Source organism: Monodon monoceros, unplaced genomic scaffold (assembly GCF_005190385.1).
Source record: "Monodon monoceros isolate NGI ecotype Baffin Bay Population unplaced genomic scaffold, NGI_Narwhal_1 Super_Scaffold_13, whole genome shotgun sequence".
NCBI classification, from domain to species: domain Eukaryota; kingdom Metazoa; phylum Chordata; class Mammalia; order Artiodactyla; family Monodontidae; genus Monodon; species Monodon monoceros.
This window is the reverse complement of record NW_021703769.1, coordinates 82278786-82298902: the sequence shown is the minus strand read 5'-3', so window position 1 is coordinate 82298902 and position 20117 is coordinate 82278786. Positions and strand designations below refer to the sequence as shown.

Here is a 20117-nt window from a genome sequence, read left to right as displayed (position 1 = left end):
AAGACAAAATGAAAAAAACGGAAGAAAAGTAAATATTCAAAGATGTATTGACTCAGATTTAACAAAAGATGTGCATTAACATGCATATGTGTGTGAAATATATATGTATATATATATGCATATATAGACATGCAATATATGCCTAGCTGAATAACTAAAAATAAGTTCACATCTAGATGTACTCGATGTATATCCGTCCAGAGTTTAGCTAAGCTGCTCTCTAGTATTGCTGCCTCATCACCCATCGTGTTTGGTCAGATGGCTGCAGGGACCTTAAGCTGACACAAGCCCCTTGTGCAAGGACATGCCCTATAGCAGCCGCTCGGCCACAAGCAGATGTAAGTCCCTGGAGTGACTGCCCCGCAGCCCTTGTGATCAGTAGCTCACCTGCCTCCCAGTGCCTGTAAGCTTTACGCACCCCTTAGCCAGGACCCCCGTGAGCTTACCAAAACCCTGCTCTTTGGGTTTGGATTGCCCAATCTGGTCCTAACCTAGAAACCCCAGAGCACTCCCCCGTGGACCCTAATAAAGGGATGTGTGCCAAGTCCAGTCCCTGTCTGCACTCCGCCTTGACCCGCCCTGGGGCCCCTCCCGGTGTGCTGTGTGCTTGGTCCAGGCCCTGTGAGTAATAAACTTGCCGATTTCGATTTCTCTGTGGTCTGTTGCTGAACCCACTCATCGTCCTTACACCCTGCGCTCCACTTAAGTGTTAATTTCACGAAGTCTTCACAGTTGGGAACAGGATGGTAGAGTCTTGCAATTGGCTGGTGGAGAAATGCCTTTGGCTGGCAAACGGGCTGTGGCTGTGTCTCCCACAGGTTGCTGCCCCGCAGAGGGTGAACTCCCCCAGTGGGTGTTAGACTTTGGGTGTACTTCCCCACTCCAGGCACAGACCCAGCTGCTGACTGTTAGGAGACTTGGCCCCGGTTTCCAAAAGGTCCTGTCGGGGCAGGTGAGGGCTGAGATGCACCCTGCCATGAGCACTCAGCCACCACCGACTCACCAAAGCACTGGTTCTAGGCTCCGAGGTCCCAGCTCCGGTGATCCTGCTGCCTCTGCGCTGGTGGGGGTGAGCCCGATCCTAGTGAGGCTGATTGGGACACCCTGAGGGGAAGCAGCTGCCTTGAGTCCGGCTGCCCGGGATTCCACTGCAGACCTTTATGGTAACATCCCCAAGGCCAAGTCAGTTGTCAGCGTGGCGGGTAATAGAGAATTAGAAGCTGAAACTTGAAACTGTATTGCATCTTCGAAAGTTGCTGAGTGAGTGAATCTTGAAAGTTCTTATCACAAGAAAATAAAATTTGGCAATTACATGAAGTGATGTTCACTACAGTCATCACGGTGATCATTTCGCAATGTACACAAGTCGCGAATCATTGTGTTGTACTACCTGAAACCAATAGGATGTTATGTGTCAATTATCTCTCAATACATAAATAAACTGAAACTTAAAACTTGATGCGTCTCAAGACTCAAAATATTTTGAAAGACTTTGTACAGCAGGAGGGAGAGAAAAGGGTCCAGTTAGCCTTTGAAAGTATCTAAATCTGGCCCGGAGCTGCTACTTCCCACCACAGAATTCGGCCGAAGACCCAAAATGCCACGCCGTGCAGGATCCTAGTTCCCCGACTAGGGATCAAACCCGTGCCCCCTGCAGTGGAAGCGTGGAGTCCTAACCACTGCCAGGGAATTCCCTGCATAACCTTTTAAAGGAACCTGGGGATGGAGGGCCACCATCAGCAGACGCAGGCTGGGCCTCCACCCTGACTTACCTCAATGCCAAAGCAGGTGCAGCCACCTGTGCTCAGCAACCTGACAGCTCCCACCAAGGCTCCCCACCAGGCGGTCAAATGCAAAGGTTTCTTTGGTTGTGGTCATCACTCTCAATCATGTACAGTGCGGATAACGGGACTGCTGGTGGCCCTCAGGCCTCACCCGGTCTTGGGAGATGCGCTGAAACAAATCAACCACAGCTACCAGGCCTGTTAGACTGCCAGCCCTAAGTGTCTCTTGAGTGAGGACTTCCTCATAGCCGTAGGATTTGGGAAGGAATTGACGGGGGGGCTTCCTGTGTGCCTCAGGGTCCCGAGCACTGGCCTCAGGGAGAAGCAGAAGGTAAGAACTAAGACGGCACGGACAAATGGACAGAGACCCCCTTTCATGAGATTTCTTTCTTTTTGTCTCTTCCTCCTGTCTTTCTTTTTTAAATTGAAGTATAGTTGGTTTACAATGTTGTTAGTTTCAGGTGTACAGCAAAGTGATTCAGTTATACTTATGAATCTATCCTTTTTCAGATTCTTTTCCCTTATAGGTTATTATAAAATATTGAGTATAGGGACTTCCCTGGTGGTGCAGTGGTTAACAGTCCGCCTGTCAATGCAGGGGACACGGGTTCAAGCCCTGGACAGGGAAGATCCCACGTGCCGCGGAGCAACTAAGCCCGCATACCTAGAGAAAGCCCGTGCGCAGCAACGAAGACCCAACGCAGCCAAAAATAAATTTTTAAAAAATTGAGAATAGTTCCTTGTGCTATACGGTAGGTCCTTGTTCGTTGCCTATTTTATATATAGTAGTGTGTATCTGTTAATCCCAAACTCCTAATTTATCCCTCCCTCACTTTCCCCATTGGTAACCCTAAGTTTGTTTTCTATAATCTAGAGATTATCATACTAAGTGAAGTAAGCCAGACAGAGAAAGACAAATACCATGTGATATCGCTTATATGTGGAATCTAAAAAAATAACGCAAATGAACTTATCTGCAAAACAGAAACAGACTCACGAGATTTCTGAGGCAGCTGACAGGCATTCTGGTGTCCCACGTTGCCTGCACAGATCAGTTCTCCCCAGCCTTCGAATCAGTTTTCATAGACGTGTGGTTTCTCCAGCCAGGAGGTTAGGTAGGCGGTATTTACCGGCACTGATCCTGGCTCTAAGACTTTCCTGACCGACCCTTCAGGAGGCATTTTTAGGAAAAGTTCCCCCTCACGGAATCTGGGACCCTGGCCTTGGGGGTACAAGCAGAGCTATCAAGTTTTCCGAATGCAGTTTATTATGTCAAGACACAAACGCGTTGCTTCTAAGCCTCCCTGCCTTGGAAAGTTGGGTCCAAGCTGTCCAGCTGGGGTTTTCACAGCCAGCTCTGATGCTCTGAGACCCCAAAGAGGAGTCAGTCTTAGAGATTCTTGTCCTTGGCAGGACTCGAGAGCCGTGTCCCCTCCCTACAGCCAGTGTGTGAGACCCCAAAAGAACTCAGAGCTTGTCTATGGCTTATTCCTCCAACAAACATTTATTAAGAACTGCCAGGGTCATGGATCTTAAAATGTAAGAACAAGATCTGCAATCTGGCTTTATGGAGCTCACAGCCTAATTGTGAGTGGGGAAGTGGGGGAGTGGGCAGGTGATTGGGAGGTGAAGCAGACGCTGAAATTACATTTTAGAGTGACAACTGTTGTAACTGAGAGGAGGAAGGAAAGGGTGCCGTTTTAGTCCATTCGGGCGACTACAACAGAATACCATAGAGCTGGAGGCTTATAAACAACAGAAATGTATCTCTCACAGTTCTGGAGGCTGGAAGTCCAAGATCAAGGTGCCGGCAGCTTCAGTGTGGTGACAACTTTCTTCCGGGCTCGTAGACAGCTGCTTTCTTGTTGGGTCCTCACAGGGCAGAAGGGGTGAGGGAGCTCTTCCAGGCCTCTTTCATAAGGGCACTAATTCCATTCAGGAGGGCTCCACCTTCATGACCTAATCACTTCTAGAGACCCCACCCCCTAATAACAAACTAATAATGGTGATTAGATTTCAACATGTGAATTTGGGTGGGGACACCTTCAGTCTACAACAGGTACAGTATCTGGACTGATCACTGAATAATACAAGGGATTTTCATAAGTGGAAACAGAGTGTACCAGGGGCAAAAAGCAGCATGAGTGAAGGCATGATGATTTGAAGGCTTGTCTTTGTGAATAGCTTGAACCAGCCACAGTTCATTTCATGTACAACAAACTACATGGATCTTAAGGATGCATCTCTGTGAAGTTCTGCACAAACACCCACGTAACCACCACCCAAGTCAAGATATAGAACGTTTCCAGTACCCAGGCAACCTCCCTGTGCCCTCTGCCAATTCAAACCCTTCCCCCAGTTAACTACTATGATGACATCAACTGCCACAGATGAGTTTGTCATTGGCCTTTATTTCAATGGAAGCATCCAGAAGTGTTCTTTGTGTCTTGCTTCTTACACTCAGTATTACATCCGGGTGGTCCTTATTTTTTTGCCAGTAGCAGTAGTTCATGCTTTTTCATTGCTGTGTAGTATTCCATTGCATGCATATGCCACAAGCTGTTTGTATCTGTTCTATGTTCATGAATGTTTGGATAATTTCCAGTTTTTGTCTATTATAAACAGTGCTGCCATAGACTCCTTACTCACTCCTCTTCAAAAGATTCTGTGTGGCTACGATTCAGAGCAGTGGTTCTCAACCAGGGGTGATTCTGTCCCCAGGGGATGTTTGGCAATGTCTGGTGACATTTTTGATCATCACAACTTGGATGGGGGAGTGGAGTGTGCTACTGGCATCTCCTGGGTGGAGACAAGGGGTGCAGCTAAGCGCCCTACAATGCACAGGGACAATCCCCCCGCCACCAGAGAGAACTCTCCAGCTCAAAATGTCAATAGAGGAACTTCCTTGTGGTCCAGTGGTTAAGACTTCACCTTCCAGTGCAGGGGGTGTGGGTTCGATCCCTGGTCGGGGAGCTAAGATCCCACATAGCTCACGGCCAAAAAACCAAAAACATAAAACAGAAGCAATGCTGTAACAAACTCAATACAGACTTTAAAAACGGTCCACATCAAAAAAAAAAAAAAAAAAGTCACTAGATGCAGAAGAAGCAGGCTGGAGTCTGATTTTGGAGTCCTTGTCTGCTGCACCCAGGTTGTGTCCAGTAGGCTTCGGGGAGTCACAGATGGTTCTGGAATGTGAGGTTTCCATCCGGGGGTGGTGGAGAGATTTCAGAACAGACTCCACCTGGCATCCAGCATTCGGTGACATCAGCCTGGTGGACGGCGCCTGGTGTCCTGGGGCCGACCACCCGCTGCAGTGCCCCCTGCATGTCCCGGTTCCGCAGCGTGTAGATGGCCGGGTAGAGCGGGGAAGTGAGGTTGATGTAGATGAATGAGACCAGCCTGTCCTCCTCCAGGGAGTGGCTGCTCGGTGGCCTGGCATACACGGCCGTGGCGCAGCCGTCGTGGAGCATGGCCAGGCCACCGTGAGATGGGACGCCACCGTGTTGAAGGCCTTGCGGTGGCCCGCAGCCCCAGCAACGCCCCAGGATGACCAGCACCGCCCTGGCGTAGGAGAAGGATCAGGGCCAGAGGCAGCACCGCCAGCAGCACGCAGGCCGCCAGCAGGACGTGCTCCTGCAGGTCCCGGTTCCCGCAGGCCAACACCAACACGGCCGGGAGGTCGCGGAAGACGTGGTTGACTAAGCCCCCACGGCGGAAGGGCAGCTGGAAGATGGCCATGGTGAGGCCCAAGGCCAGGAGAGAGCCCCCAACGCAGCAGGCGGCGAGAAGGCACCAGCAGAGCCCCGCAGTCGTGAGCTGAGGGCGGCAGACAGCCGGGTAGTGGCCCAGCAGCAGGCAGCCGGAGCCACAAAGAGGCCCATCTGGGTGGCCCCCAGGCGGCAGGAGGAGGCCGGCCAGCACGCGCGGAGTCAGCACTGGCGCGTAGGCCGCCTCCTCGGCAGACAGGTCCCCCAGGAAGAAGTACATGGTGGGTGCAGGGCGGCGTCCACCACAGCCAGCCCCTGGATCAGCAGGCTTCCTGCCAGCGTGGCAAACAGAGGGGCAGGTGGAGGGCAAAGGGCAGCACCCGGGGCCCCAGGGGCTGCCCGGAGAAACCCAGGATTACAAACTCCTGTGGGGCGGTCCAGTTTGACGTGAGCCAGTGGCTCGTGTCGGGGCCTGGGGGAGGATGGACGCACAGCCTGGAGAGGAGCGTCAGGGCCTCTGCCTCTCCTTGGCCCGGAGCCCTGCGCCCAGCCTTCCCTGGCCCACCCGTAGCTTCCCCTCCCGCCACCCTTCCCAGGGCTTCAGCGCTTTCTCCCCAGTCCAGTATTTTCTACTCCTCATCTCCTGCAGCCCAACATCTTTCAGGGAACTGAGATGTTCGGAGCCACTGTCCACTCTCCCTTCCAGCCTCCTGTGCCCCGTGCATCCCAGGGACCCAGGTGTCTCCGTCACGCCTGTCCACCGCCCTGAAGTTCTGGCCAGCCTTCACACCGGCCGCACCAAGGAGCCCGGCCTCCCGGGTTCCAGCCTATAGTGATGACAACGGTGGGGCGGGGGGCTGAACCCCGGAAGAGGGCTGAAGGGGTCCCCATTTCTGCCGGCCAACCCAGAATAGCATTAGCATCTCTGGCTCACAGAGGCCCCGCCTTCTTCCCCTGCACTTGGCACCCCTCGGGGAGATCACAGCTCCCAGCTCTTTGCAGATAGACTCGTGTGCTCCTCTCTTACCTACCCCGGCCTTTGCTTCCTGTCGTATTTATTTGCCATTTCTTCCTCTTGGCTGGATTCAGGACAAACCCACGGCACTCCGGGGCCTGTGCCTCTTGGGCTCAGTTACAGGGAAAAAAATGACCAGGGAAGATGGTCCACCCCCTCCACGTTATGACGAGCAGCCACCTTCCTGAATGATAGCACCCTCTTCCGTGACTTATGCCCTACATCTCTCTCACGACCCACTCCCTTCTCTTAGCTGCATTTCCGCCAACACTTCCAATCCAACCAGTCTTGAACTAAATCCATTCTTTCCACCCCAAACTTCCCCTCCTTCTGAGGGAGGAGCTTGCCTAGTGCCAAAATTGGAAACCAGGAAGGCATGGCAGGTGAGTTCCCTCTCCTCCTCCTTCAAGTACAACAGGGCACCACGTCCTGCTGGGCACACCTACAGCCTCCAGAGGCTCGTTTCTCCCACGACTCCTGCTTTCTCTTTCCTGAATGAGCACAGCGGATCCTACCCGGCCTCCTGCTCCCAGCTGCTTCCGTCCAAACACTTTTTCATACCACCAACGGGAACAGCCCTTCCAAAGGATGGATACCCATTCTTTGCTTAACTCTCCCTTCCTTACCTTCAGGCTTAAGTCCAAAGTCCTCAGCACAGCACGATGCCCAGCTTCACATCCTGCTGGTCCGATCCCCAGGAGTCCCAGGCATTATCTACCTAAAAAAATGGGAAATTCTGTTCCTCCTCCAAGGCGGAACTTACAAGCCACCCACATCCCGGGGAAAGACTCCTGTCCCCCAGGCAGGCTTCGTGTCATCCTCTCATTCCATGGTTATTATGGCAACGCCACTAAATTCAGCCTCCTGGAACCAAAGATTTGAGTCGCGCTTGTCGTTCGCAGAACGACTGTAAGTGAAGGAGTTACTCAATCCTCATTTCTCCCACATATATGCCTCCTCTCAGTGTCCCTATTATGTCCCTAACCTGGGTTTCTGGCCCTGGAACCTCAGAGGCCCGGCCCCTTCACAACAGCCAACTGCCCCAACTTCTGTGGGCTCCTTTCCTAAAATGCTCCTGGCCATTTAAACTCCACATTGCCGTCAGTCTCAGATGGGGTACACACAGTCAACCATCTTCAGGGTCAATGTCCCCCCAAAAAACACCCTACTGGAATCATGTTCATCTCCCCATCCAGCCATCAAAGGTCAATTGTCCTGCCATCCCCTTAATTCACTCAACAAGAGACACATTCTTCTCTCTCTCCGTACACTCTGATCCTTAAAATGTCACTCCTTCGAAAGCTAATGCAAGCTGACCTTTCCTAAGGAGCCCTATCCAGCTGGGGCCAATCACCGTTTCAAGGCACTTACACGCGTAACAACAGAGTGGACATCCATCGACACACGTCAAACTGCCGGATCAGGCCGATGCTGACGCGGACATTCCAGCATTCCTCGAGCTGTCCCTTCATAGTTAACCGATGGTTCCTCTCCTCCTGCGCTGAGGTCATCTTATAGAATATGCACCAACAGCCGTTGCGCCGTGAACCACGAAACCCTTGACCGTCCACTAGCCGGTCACGAGGCACCACTGCCTGTTTCCTTAGCTGTAACGTAAGAGAGTTGGGCCAGGTGACCTTGAAAGTTTCTTCCAGTTCTGATATTTTGTGATTCTATCAAAAGTTGTGTTTGTGCTTATGCTTTTACTCCCAAACTAAGCCATTTCAAAGGATATTTTGATGTTTTAGGAGTCCATAAGGAAGCTGCAAGAGGTCAGTTTAATTTACAATCAGTAAAGGAAACAGATGGCGATTTACGGATCCTAGAAGGGCCTCAGGCCAGTGCACATCAGCACAGCCCTTTCTAGCTACACCCGTGGGTTTGTGCGTCTATTTTCACACGCGTGCACAGTGCATTTTTGGATGTGTGCTGCCTCATCATTCAATTTTGGGGGGCAGTGCTCAGATAATAGGGATGTTGGGGGGCTGGGTAAGGAGGTTTGGTTTCTGGTCCTGTCTGCGATCCTGCCTGAGTCACCTCTTTTCTCTGTGGCTCCCAAGAGCACCCCAAGATACAACGGTCTAGTTCCTCCATCCTCTTGCAGCCAGGATGGCTCAGGGGCACACACCTGGCTTCTCGTCTCAGCTCTTTCACTGGCCAGCGGAGAGAGCTCGGAGAGAGTTTTTAACCTTTGAGAGCATCGGCAGCCTCCCCGACCCCAGAGGATGGTTTTAATGATGGAGAGAAATAATGTGGGGCAGGTGTCTGGCCCAGCACCCCCTGCTATAGGAGGTGTTACTGAATGAAAAAATACCAAAATATCAAGACATGCTTAGTCCTTTCGTTTGTTTCCTGCTGCCTGTGTATTTGGTACCTTCTGCCCTGGATGGAGAGTCACCTGGAGGGATCGAGTAAGCAGTGGAGCGAGGAGAGGCCATGTGTGGACCAGCGCAGCGGCACTTGCCACAGGTCAGCAGCACCTCTCCCGTCGGCTCTGATTCCAAGACCCAGAACACCGGCAAGCTGGCGCCTGTGCCTCTCTTCCCCAGCCCCTCGCCCCGGCTCTCCCATCACCGGCTCCTGGAAAGTGGTCCAGAGACGCTGCCTCTGCCTCTCGCTCTTCACCGGCACTGCCCCACAGGCCTCCACACCATTCCCTCTACACACCGATGGGAGCCAAGGAACCGCATCGAAACCAACACCACTGCGGGGCCGCTATCACTGCTATCTGTCAAGTCCTCACGAGTGGCAGGCGTGTCCCCAGTGCTCTGCCTGCACAGTATTATTTAATCTTTGTGATCCCACTATGGAGTTGTATGCGTCATCATCACGGTTCATTTACAGGTGAGGAAGCCAAGACTTGGAGAGACTGACCCGCGGAAGGCGTCACCCAGCATCCCCCTGAATCAGAGTTTGTCCCCAGATCTGGCTGGTTCCAAAGTCTGTGCTCTTAAGTGAGGGAGCCTGCTCTTCTCTGGGTCTCTCTCACCTGTCGGTCCCCCCCCGACCCCAAAATGAGGGGAAACAGAAAGGGACTGAAGAGAGAGGAAGCAGCAGACTCAGAGGCAAAGAGACAGGAACAGAATGAGACGCAGGAACAGAATGAGACGCACGACCAGAAACAGGAAGGGCCGCACCTGCTGAGGCGGCAGATGGGTTGGCGGTGAAGACACCTGTTGCTCGGCAGCGTCCCCAGCCCAGGTGGTTCACCAGGCTCTAGGCTGACAGAGAGGCAGAAAGAAAGAGAGGGAAAGATGGAGAGAGTCAGAGATAGACACAGACACACACACACGGAGAAACAGAGAGAAACAGAGGGAGGGATGGAGAGAGACAGAGACAAAGAGAGACAGAGAATCTCCTACGTCCCCCGAACCTTCTGGACCTCAGACTCCCTCCTCCCAGGTTTCCTCTCTACTGCAAACGTGGATTTGAGTTGGTGAATTCTAGCACGAGCTCTGCACTCAGCCCCCACTACCCACACCCACAAGGCGCCATCTTCTATGGCGTCCCAGGAGAAAGGAGACCAGAATGTGGAGATTCATTTAGAGGAGACATCCAGACCCCCAATTCCAGCTGAATTCAATCCTTAGCTCCTTGGTTGACTGGGTGCATTTACCCACCCTCTGATCCTGGAGGGAACAGAGTCTTAGCAATGACTCCTGAGAAGGGAGAGATCCAGTCTGGGTGGAGGAGAAGGTGCCTTGAATTCTGGTTGGAAGAAGTGCAAGTTCCAACCATCACAACATGGACCCAGCTTACCCTTCTGGCCTCACCCTCACCTTACTGGCAAGCCGCAGAGCAACCTGCATGTGCCCCGGTCACTCCTTTCTCACTGACCTCACGCATCCTTCTCCATGTCAGAATGTCCTTTCCCCACCTGGAAGTCTACTCATTCTTCAAGGCAGAGATCAAACACCAGCTTCTCTGTGAATAAAAATAATAAAGTAGCAGTGTAGACCGTAGAAGCGTAGTCTGTGGAAGCCCACGGACTCCACCACCTCATTCCCCCTCTTCTCCCATCACCTTCCAGCTTCTGTTCCCAGGGACTCTCAGTAAGAAAAGGGTCACTTAATAGGTTTCCCAGGGCCCACTTAACGGTCAGGCGGGATCCAAGGCCCCACGGCCTCATTAGTAATCTTCTCCCCCCACTGTGGTACCTAAGGAACTTGATGGTTTCAGAAGGCTGGGGGCTGGAGGGGAACTTGGGACCCTGAACTGGGATATCCTGGGAGATTCTGAAACTTCTGGGCAACGGGGATAGGAAGCCACTGCTCTCAAGTGATAAGGAGACAGTCTGCAGCAAGAGCTGGGGGTAAACTTCAACCTGGGGGAATGAACAGCACAAAGCAGGTTGGGAGACAGCTCCCTGGAGAGAAGAGAGGAAAGTTCCTGCTCTCTCCACGTTTCCCCGAAGTTTGAACCAAGGGGTGGCCAGGAGACTGAAGATCTCAGGAAGGACTGACCGGTGTTGGTGGTGGGGGTAAACACCCTCATCCTCACATCACCATCACCACCACCATCATCACATGTTCAGCATCAAAAGTGCTGGGCTGGGCTTCCCTGGGGGCGCAGTGGCTGAGAGTCCGCCTGCCGATGCAGGGGACACGGGTTCGTGCCCCGGTCCGGGAAGTTCCCACATGCCGCGGGGCGGCTGGGCCCGTGAGCCATGGCCGCTGAGCCTGCGCGTCCAGAGCCTGTGCTCCGCACCGGGAGAGGCCACGACAATGAGAGGCCCGCGTACCGCAAAAAAATAATAAAAAAATAATGGTAGAGTTGAGTGAATTTTTACAAAGTGATAAAATAGAACATTACCAGAATTCCAAGAACCCTCCTCATTCCCCTTTCTACCACAGCCCTCCCTCTTCCCTAAAGGAAAACAGTATTCTGTTTTTTCACACATTATATTAGTTTTGCTTGTCTTTGAACTCTAAAGCACATATTCTTTTGTGTCTGACATCAAAGAAAAACTTAGAGACAAATAGTTAACTCTCTGCATGCCGTTTACTTGTATACGACGGAGGCCAAACCACGGGCTGGCTTCTAAGTAACTAAAAAAACCTACCAAAATTTTAATAAAAGAGAGAGAAAGGGGAATTCCCTAGCGGTCCAGTGGTTAGGACTCTGAGCTTCCACCACTGGGGGTCTGGGTTTGATCCTTGGTCAGGAAACTAAGATCCTGCAAGCCAGATGGCATGGCCTGAAAAAAAAATAGAGAGAGAAAGGAAATAATAAATGCTACAGACAGTCTTGGGACAGTGATTCTTGTTTGCACTTTTGTTTTTCAGGTACACTGATTAGCTGTAAATTAGCAAGGAAGTCAGAACAATCTGTCTTTAGATGGATTGATGAGTGGTATCAGAGAAAACAATTTCAGTGGTTTGTAGATTCACCAGAAAACTTGAGAGTTTAGCTGTGGAGAATAAGGACAAGCTATCTTTCTGTAACACCTTACCTGCAATAAAAAATTACCTGGTATGCAAAGAAGCAGGAAAATATGATCCATAATGAGGTGAAAAATCAATCAGAACCAATCCAGAAACAACACAGATGATAGATTTAGTAGACAAGGACATTACAACAGTTATTGTAACTGTATTCCATATGTTCATGAAGCTAGAGGAAAGATAGGACATGTTTAGGAGGAACATGGCATATATAAAAAAGATGAAAAATGAAACTTGTATAGGAGAAAACAACCATGTCCTAGTAACAAATACACTGGATGGGATTAACAGTAGATTAAACAATGCAGAAGAGACTCGTGAACTTGAAGATATTGCCATAGGAACTATCCAAAATGAAAAGAAAAAGAAAAGAATTAAATAAATTTTGAAATGTAATAAAAATTAAATCCACAGATCCAAGAAGCTCAACAAACCCCAAGCACAAGAAATATGAAGAAAACAATGAAACAGCTTTAAATCAGTGACAAAAAGAAAATATAAAAATATCTAAATAAAAAGATACATGATACACAGAGTAATAAATACAGGAGTGACAGCCAACTTCTTGTCATAAACAATGCAAGGCTGAAGACAGTGGAGCAACATCTTTAAAGCACACACACAAAAATCTGTACCCAGTGAAAATACCTTTCAAAAAAGATGACAAATGTTTAAAAATTTATGGATGTAAAAAAGCTGAAAGAATTCATTACCTGCAGTAAATCTTCTAAGATGTGTTGCAATTGATGTTGGCAAAAATATTTGTAGAGCAGAAAAAGGCTTAGCCTGACAAATGTACAAAGCTTGTGAAAATATAAGTCAAACCCATAGCCAATAAATACTCAACAGTGAAAAGCTGAAAGCCTTCCCGCTAAATTCTGGAACAATACAAGGATATCCTCTCTTACCACTTCTATTCAACATTGTATTGGAAGTCTTAGCCACAACAATCAGAAAAGAAAAAGAAATAAAAGGTATCCGAGCTTGAAGGGAAGAAGTAAAATTGCCATTTTATGAAGATGACATGATACTCTATATAGAAAACCCTGAAGACTCCACACAAAAACTATTAGAACCAATAAATGAATTCACAAGGTAGCAGGATACAAGATTATTACACAGAAATCTGTTGCATTTCTTGATACTAACAATGAGATCTCAGAAAGAGAAAGTAAAAAACAATCCCATTTAAAATTGCATCAAAGAACACCTAGGAATAAACCTGACCAAGGAGGTAAAAGATTTATATGCTGAGGACTATAAAACATTAATAAAGGAAATTAAAGATGATTCAAACAAATGGAAAGATATCTCTTGGATTGAAAGAATATTAATTAATTCTTGTTAAATGGCCATACTACTGAAAGCAATCTACAGATTTAATGCAATCGCTATCAAAATACCCATTACATTTTTCACAGAACTAGAACAAATATTCCTAAAATTTATATGGAACCACAAAAGACTCAGAATTTCCAAAGCAACCTTGAGGAAAAAGAACAAAGCTGGAGGCATAACCCTCCCAGACTTCAGACAGTACTACAAGACTACAGTAATCAAAACAGCATGGTATTGACATAAAACTGACATATAGATCAATGGAACAGACTAGAGAGCCCAGAAATGAACCCACACATCTATGGTCAATTAATCTTCAACAAAAGAGGCAAGAATATACAATAGAGGAAAGACACTTTCCTCAGCAAGTGGTATTGGGAAAGCTGGACAGCCTCACGTAAATCAATGAAGTCGGAATACTCCCTCACACCATATACAAAAATAAACTCAAAATGGTTTAAAGACCTAAAAATAAGACACGACACGATAAAACTCCTAGAGGAAAACATAGGCAAAACAGTCTCTGACATAAATTGTAGCAAGTCTCCCAAGACAAAAGAAATAAAAACAAAAATCAATAAATGGGACACAATCAAACTTAAAAGCTTTTGCACAGTAAAGGACATCATAAACAAAATGAAAAGACAACCCATGGACTGGGAGAAAATATCTACAAAAAATACAACCATCAAGAAGTTACTTTCCGGGCTTCCCTGGTGGTGCAGTGGTTGAGAGTCCGCCTGCCGATGCAGGGGACACGGGTTCGTGCCCCGGTCTGGGAAGATCCCACATGCGTTGGAGCGGCTACGCCCGTGAGCCATGGCCGCTGAGCCTGCGCGTCTGGAGCCTGTGCTCCGCAACGGGAAAGGCCACAACGGTGAGAGGCCCGCGTACCAGAAAAAAAAAAAAAAAGTTACTTTCCAAAATATACTGACAGCTCATACAACTCAATATCAAAAACAAGCAAACAAATAATCCAATTAAAGTCTATGGTTATTAATTGCATTATTTATCAGCAGGTACTTTTTGAAAAATATTTCAACCTATCATATGTTATAAAACAGTAGTGTCAACTGTGAACTTCACTGGCTCTTCTGAACTTCATGTTCTTTGAAAATATTCTAACCTGCAGTTGCTCCTTGCTATTCATAGAGGCTAATTCTTCAATCATTTCAAACTTGGCACTGACTTTTCAAACAAATCAATGAACTGAGCAATATTAGCAACAACTGTCAACTCATCAAAAGACAAGGAAAATCACTCAAAATCACTTATCTTGTTTTAAAATTGACTATTGATGTTGCTATCAATGTCCTCAATCTTTCAAAGACCAAAAAAATGAAAAGTTTTAGAACGTGTTTATTTTCTCTGTACATATTTTTTCAGCTGCCTCTGTTAGGATTTAATTCACTCACCATTAGTAAGTGGTTTTCCTTGCTTGGAGAATAAATCGGCCACTCAGAAACTTAGTTTAGCTGCAGCCTCATTTTAACTTTTTATTTTTGTGAAGGAATTCTGGTGTTAAGTTATTCTCTTTAAAACTTTCTAATTTTTCTTACTTATGCTTCCTGTGAATTGGGAACACTGCAATGAGTGTTTAATCCAGTAATGTCGATGATATTGTATTTAGCACAGCCATGGTGTCATTACATAATAAACACAATACTTTGACACCTAAATCAATAACAAAATAATCTTTGCTCCACTCAGCCTTAAAAGTATTTAAAATATACTTTTCTTGTTTTACAGACTGGATCTATATCACAGGAGCCACTGGGATATAGTAAGCATGACCACATCCCCGGAGCCACCAGCGATATAGGAAACAGGACTAGGTCCCTGGAGCCGCTTGGGAAATAGGAAACACGACTATATCCTGAGCTGTTTTTTTTAAAAATGTTGCAGTACAGTGATACATATGGCACTCAAAATGCTATTGAGTTATATAGATGTTTTTTGTCGGGGTTACTCCTGATAAACCCATCCTAAATTGAAATTATTGCAAGTCGAAAATGTGTTTAATACACCCAACCTACTGAACATCATAGCTTAATCTAGCCTACCTTAAACGGGCTCAGAACACTTACATTAGCCTACAGTTGGGCAAAATCATCTAACACAAAGCCTCTTTTATAATAAAGTGCTGAATATCTCATGTAATTGACTGAATACTATTCTGAAAGTGAAAAACAGAAGGGTTGTATGTGTCCAGAATGGTTGTAAGTGTATATTGGTTGCTTACCATCATGACTGCAATTGTGTGGCTGACTGGAGCGGTGGCTCGCCACCACTGCCCAGTCTCATGCTACATGTTGCTACCCTGGGAAAAGATCAAAACTCAAAATTCTGCTGAACGTGTATTGATTTCACACCATCGTAAAATCAGAAAATTGTAAGTCAAACCATTGTACGTCAGGGACCATTTGTAACTTACAAATAACATCTTAATTTAGGGACTTCCCTGGTGGTGCAGCAGTTAAGAATCTGCCTGCCAACGCAGGGGACACAGGTTTGATCCCTAGTCCGAGAAGGTCCCACATGCCACGGAGCAACTAAGCCCGTGCACCACAACTACTGAGCCTGCGCTCTAGAGCCCGCGTGCCACAACTATTGAAGCCTGTGCACCTAGAGCCTGCACTCCGCAACAAAGAGAGGCCACCGCAGTGAGAAGCCTGAGCACCGCAACAAAGAGTAGTCCCCGCTCACTCCAACTAGAGAAAGGCCGTGCACAGCAAGAGACCCAACACTGCCAAAAATAAATAAATAATTTTTTAAAAAAATCTTAATTTAAAACAGTCTAGCTTGAATTACTACCAACCTAATTCGACAGTACACAAAAACACTCCTACAATACACCTGCCCCTCCTTTGTGCTATTTTTGTCATACAAATTACATCTTATGAGCCCATCAACACAGGTTTTGTAATTTCCTTATTTGAACATATTTTTAATGGCTTATTTAAACTCTTTGTCTAGAAAATCCAACATCTGGGCTTTCTCGGGACCAGTTTCCATGAACTGCTTTTTTATTTTCTGTGTATGAGCCACACTTTTCTGTTTCTTTGCATGTCTCCCCCACCCCGCTCTTTTTTCATAAAACTGAACATTTTAAATAATATACACCTCTAGTAATCAGATTCCCTTTTCCCTTCTCAGTTTGTTTTTGTCCTTTGTTGTTGTGCTGTTTGTTATTTGCTGATTTTCTTTGACTAATTCTATAAAATCTGTATTCCCATTTTCTTTAAGAAAACCAAAAAACAAAAAACTCCAAACTGTTGGGCTTCCCTGGTGGCGCAGTGATTGAGAGTCCATCTGCCGATGCAGGGGACACGGGTTCGTGCCCTGGTCCAGGAAGCTCCCACATGCCGCGGAGCCGCTGGGCCCGTAAGCCATGGCCGCTGAGCCTGCGCGTCCCGAGCCTGTGCTCCACAACGGGAGAGGCCACAACGGTGAGAGGCTCGCGTACCGCCAAAAAAAAAAAAAAAGACTCCAAACTGTTGTGCCACATGGCATGTAGGATCTTAGTTCCCTGACCAGGGATTGAACCCACACCCCCTGCGTTGGAAGCTCAGAGTTCTAACCACTGGACTGCCAGGGAAGTCTCTAAAGTCTGTATTCTTTTTGTGTGAAGTCTCTGCTCAGTTATTTTAGCTTTCAGTTAATGATGGGACAGAGGTTTCCTTACATGCCTTAAACCAATAAGTCTCCCAGGCTTTACCAAGGGGCCCCTGTGTGTTAGGACCACCTTCAATGCCCCAGCAGTCCACAGCTCTGCCTTAGCCGGCACTCCCTATTTGCTCAGCAGCTCAAGGCCAGCCAGATGTGAGCGATTAAAGCTGTCTAGGGATTTTCTTGGGCATATGCACAGTCCTATGCATGGGCATGATCTTCTAGATCCCTGGGAAAATACATCAGATCCTTTCAAAGCCCCACACAGGCTTCTCATTCCCGAAATTTTCCTTGTAAGTTTTGTGGCCAGCCTCTTGTTTGCCCTAACTGATATCACCTCAGATAGCTATAATGTTAATCAATGGCCACTGATTGTTTTTGACAAATGCCCAGGGGATAGACCTTTACTCTCAGAGTGAGCTCTTAATCAGGGCAAATAAAGACAATTCCTGTGAATGGAGCTTTCTAGGGCTTCGCCATACAGATCAAATACTGACAATGTTCTAGGGATGAGGCTTTTCGGGAGCTTCAAACCCATTTGGTTCCCTCCGGTGGCAACCAGGCTGCTGGTTTTCACAGCTACTGTGTTTCTGTGGCCATCAGTTTTCAAGGCCGCCACAAAGCTGGGGAGAGGGGGATGGAAATAGTGCAAGTTAAAGTGCCCCAAAGTTCACTGTTCTCATAGATATTCAGCCATTTTCTTGAAAAAAAACCTCCAAATTGTTGCAAGCCTTTGGCTAAATTCCAAAGTTCTGGAAAACTATTGATAGATTTTGACAATTTTTGCCAATGTTTCTGTTGCTTTTATAAAAGATTTTCAGAGGTCCTTATTTTTCCATTCTGTAAGTGCTCATTCCCTCAAATTCACCCTTGATTCAATAAGTCAAAAAAATTAAAATACTTTGCTTTTGCAAAAATATTGGCAAAAAATTTTTTAAGTTTCTAAATCTGGAGTGGGCCAGTGGGGTTTCTCACACACAGCTGGTGGGGCTGTAACTTTCTGGAATGAAATGTGGTACTTGTCCCTACAAACTGGCCTCTCAAATTTCACGTTTGCCTGGTGGAGCCCTTTGGGTCAGAGACTTCATTAGATTAGAGAGGGAGCACAGTCCTCCCAGCCCGGAGGACAGAGCAAGGGCTTTTGCCAAATGGGTCAAGGTGGAGAGATGCTGGGAAAACGCAACTCCACACTTTGCCGCCAGAGGGTGGGGCTCTGCGCTGTTCTTGGGGTGGGGCGTGGCGGATTGGAGGCACCTCCTCCAGGGGTCCTCAGGAAGCCCCCAAGGAAGGCTCTGGAAATTTATTAATAGGGTTCATTACTCAACGTCCCCCGCTCCCCCAAACCAGAGACACATCGTGCCCTGTATGCCCACAAGAGCCAAATCACAAAACACCTTTGGCCAGTAGTTTGGCCCTGTGATCAGAAGATGCCGAATCATCTATGATAACATCTATAAAAGTTGGTTAGCACACCCCTTCTTCACATGCCCAGGCTCCACGCTCCTATCAAACATAGCAGCCCGGGACTTCCCTGGTGGCGCAGTGGTTAAGAATCAGCCTGCCAATACAGGGGACACGGGTTTGAGCCCTGGTCCGGGAAGATCCCACATGCGGCGGAGCAACTAAGCCCGCGCGCCACAACTACTGAGCCTGCGCTCTAGAGCCCGTGAGCCACAACTACTGTAGCCCGTGCGCCTAGAGCCCGTGCTCCGCAACAAGAGAAGCCACCGCAACGAGAGGCCCGTGCACCGCAATGAAGAGTAGCCCCCACTCAACACAACTAGAGAAAGCCTGCATGCAGCAACGAAGACCCAACACAGCCATAAATAAATAAATAATTAAAAAAAAAAAAACTTTATGAAACAAACATAGCAGCCCAAGGGAATGGGGAGCCCCCTCTTGTGGGAGGTGCTACTCCTGTTCCTATTTTTCAGATGGGGAAATGGAGACCCCGCATTTGAGAAGGGAGCAGTCACATCTCAGCAGAGACTATGTTGGGGGAGGACGCGAGCCAGGTGTCTGTGCCTGCACTGTCCTCCATTTCACACCCATCCTCCAACACCGGACCTTACCCTGCTTCTCCAGAGTCAGGGCTGGATGGGGTGAGCCTGCTTTACTCCTGAACTGTGAATGTTCTCCAGCTGGAGGGGCCTCCTTGGGCTCCCAATTCTCCCCCACGCTTCCCAGAGGGCCACCGCCACTATCCTGAGTCCCAAGCCCAGTCCATCCTCTCCAGGGGCTCTAGAATTCTCTCCAGGGCAGACTGACCTGGGGGTGACACAGGGGTCTCCTGGACACAGGTCCTGAGTCTGGAACTCTCACCTCCATCTCCGTCTGTCTCAGGGCTGGTCCATGGCATCAGTGAGAAGAGGGTCCACTCCTTTTGAAACTGAGGGCAGTCATCAGATCCGTTAAGCTATAACTTGCTTAATAAATAATGAACTGTACTGACGTCAGCATCAAGCTTGCTTTAACTGTTGCTACAAAAAAACTTGCATGTCCTCCAAGTGGCCTAAACAATAAGATGTTTGCCCAAGTTGTTTCTCAGGCACTTGAAGTCGGCAGTGTCTAGCTCGAGCTTGAGCCGGTTAAGACTGGTTGAGACTACTGACCCCCCCCCACGTGGGCATGCGCGAGCAGCTGACGTGTGGCCTTCTGACGTCAGAGGGTGGAGAACTCCACCCTCAGAACGTGCTGGAGCCGCCCTTCTCCTTCCATGAAGAAGCCTGTAGCTTAGCTTAACCTGCGCAGAATTACAGTTACCTCACAGTTTTCTTATCTCCAATCACCTTTCCCCAGGTGACTCCCCACGTGGCAGCTTTATTCCCTAAATATCCTGAGCCCCTCCCCTTCAGGGAGGCGGGTTGAGATTTGTTCTCCTGTTCTCACCTGGTGGCCTCCTGAATAAACAAACGTTTTCTTTGCTGTGCACCTCACTCCTCACTGTTTGACTTGCTGTGCGTTGGGCAAAGAAAACACTCTCCCCAAGACCCTTAACTCAGCTCCTGCTTTCCCCAGACTCAAGGGATCTAGGCTGGGACCCTCTGCTGCAGGGCTGGCACCTGGACAAAGGTCTCCTCAAGCAACAGAATACAAAGAAACTAAAAGGGACTAAAAATAACTGCAGGCATGCGCAGATGGGGCAAATTAGGAACAA

At 48.2% G+C, this 20117-nt stretch overlaps 1 long non-coding RNA gene across 3 annotated transcripts; it reads right to left on the bottom strand.

The window, feature by feature from the left end:
• Positions 1-57: 57 nt before the first annotated feature.
• LOC114893801 lies at positions 58-19969 on the bottom strand. Of its 3 annotated transcripts, none has more exons than XR_003793018.1 (6): positions 19229-19969; positions 10289-10433; positions 7881-8116; positions 2782-7227; positions 1773-1953; positions 58-1390 (listed from the first exon to the last, which is right to left on the bottom strand). It is a non-coding gene; the product is annotated as an uncharacterized LOC114893801 (long non-coding RNA). The 3 variants fall into 3 exon arrangements; XR_003793020.1 differs by having other exon boundaries at positions 10347-10433; XR_003793019.1 differs by having other exon boundaries at positions 19283-19969.
• Between the last annotated feature and the right edge of the window lie 148 nt (positions 19970-20117).